This window comes from Cyprinodon variegatus, unplaced genomic scaffold (genome assembly GCF_000732505.1).
Source record: "Cyprinodon variegatus isolate N-32 unplaced genomic scaffold, C_variegatus-1.0 Scaffold484, whole genome shotgun sequence".
NCBI lineage: Eukaryota > Metazoa > Chordata > Actinopteri > Cyprinodontiformes > Cyprinodontidae > Cyprinodon > Cyprinodon variegatus.
Genome location: NW_015150937.1, coordinates 617,798 through 619,774, shown reverse-complemented (window position 1 = coordinate 619,774; position 1,977 = coordinate 617,798). Strand labels below are relative to the sequence as shown.

The 1,977-nt window shown below is 37.3% G+C and overlaps 1 long non-coding RNA gene across 1 annotated transcript; it reads left to right on the top strand.

Moving 5' to 3' along the window:
• Positions 1-156: 156 nt before the first annotated feature.
• Positions 157-1,507, top strand: LOC107094460. Its single transcript, XR_001481677.1, has 5 exons — positions 157-350; positions 483-621; positions 714-850; positions 939-1,131; positions 1,227-1,507. It is a non-coding gene; the product is annotated as an uncharacterized LOC107094460 (long non-coding RNA).
• The last annotated feature ends 470 nt before the right edge of the window (positions 1,508-1,977 follow it).

Here is a 1,977-nt window from a genome sequence, read left to right as displayed (position 1 = left end):
TTTCTCACATTTTCATGTTTCTTAGCTTAATTTGATTTATCCCAGTAGCACTGACCTCTGTTTTTGGAAAGAAACAACTTTTCATTATCTGGGTGTATAAAATAATGACTTTCTCCTTAAAAAAGGAGGACATTTGTTGCAAAGCTGTTCTACTTTATTTATTCCATCTCCCAAAAAAACATGAACAAAAATAATGCAACATCTATCATTGTCCTTTTCATCCACTCAGCCCTAATGAACTTTCATTTATTCTTTTCAGTCCAACATCCATCCCTGACCCACTGCCCGATGTCTCCACTGTTAATGATGCAGATTCACAAAAGGAAACAGACCTATCTCCATTCCCTGAGGTTGGAATCATGCTTTTTCTGAATCTCTCTGAGTTTTAAAGGATTTCCTTCTGCCACACTTAAATGTAGAGGGGTTATAAAAGTAACTATTTCCATTAATTTATATTTATGTATGTTTGTTGCTCTCCGCAGATCTCTACTCCGCTCCTTGACACCAGCAACCAGAGATCCAAAGCACTTCTGAGTAGGAGGCGAACACGATCGCGGCCATCTCGTTCTCTCCGATTAGGGTCGATTAAAGCTGCCAGAGGAGAATTGAGTGTCTTTGATGGTAATGGTTATTACATTATATCTATTGTACTATATATCTTTGTGAGTTTTGTTTCTTTGTATATTTTAACAGATTTGTTTCCTTGTCTTCAGGTGTAAAAGGGGATGAATCAAAAGAAAACGAGTCGGACTCTGAAGAGGAGCCCCCCAAATCGAAGCCAGTTTCTTCTCCTCCAACGTCGACTCAGAAAGTTCCTATATTTCCAGGTCTGAGCCCTGCAGCTCTGCTCGTAAGTGAACTTAAATGTTCTTTATTTGGTACCATGCAGATAAAATCCTAGATGAACATTATAATGTAAAGTATATGCAATATCTCAGGCTGGGATAAAAAAGCGAACCGGTGGAGGAGCAGCTGCAGCAGAAGAGGGATCAGCAGATGACAGAGGAGGAAAGAGAAAGAGAGTAAGGAAGTCACTCCATCTCCATCACAAACTTCAGGATCTCCTCGCTTGCCGGCACATCTGGCAGGTGCTGCGCGGGTGCTGCCCCCTATGGGCAGCAAGGAAGGAAGGTATGATTCCCAGAGAATGACAAATAAAAGATCCAGATCTCGTAAAGAATAAAGATTCAGAGAAACCTGTTAAGATACTGATTCTCTGCCATCAGCCCTGCCTCTTCACCTGCCTGGTTAAAAGAACTGAAGTCTAAGAAGCGAATGAGTCAGCTCAATGGCGAAACTTAACCAGACACAAGTAAGTTGCAGTGCCAGTCAGGAGATTACATTAACTCATCAGGGATGTGAGTCATGTTCATTTTTTTTTACTTCAAATTAGTCTGATTCTAAGGTAATCATACAATAGCTTACTTGTTTTGGAAATATTAATTGGATTCCCAAATTTGAGTCTATTGTAGTTTTTCTCTCATTTAGGTCCTTTTTGTAACCATCAGTTTGTATCAGCTTTATTTGATAAGAATGGACACGGATTTTTCTGTTGCTACAAAGAGCTACAAAGAAAAACATCTTAGAGTTGAGCTACAAAGAAAAACATCTTAGAGTTGTATGGCTTAAACATGTGTATTAATGTACTCTTTGTCAGAACATATTGTCCCAAAAGTTAGAAAATTTCTATTTTAAAAAAAAATCCGGTCTCAAAATCTGTTGGGTTTTGTTGTTTTTTTTTTTCTTTGTTTTTTTTTCTTTCCTTTTTTTTTCTTCCTTTTTTTCCCTTTTTTTTCTTTTTTTTTCTTCTTTTTTTTCTCTTTTTTTTCCCCTTTTTTTCTCTTTTTTTTTCTTCTTTTCTTTTTTTCGTTATCTTATGCAGGCCAGTTATTTATACGTCAGCTTGTACACCTAAATTCAGCCAATCATATATGTATCATCGGTCATCTGTCAATCAAATTTTTTCGGTCATAGCAT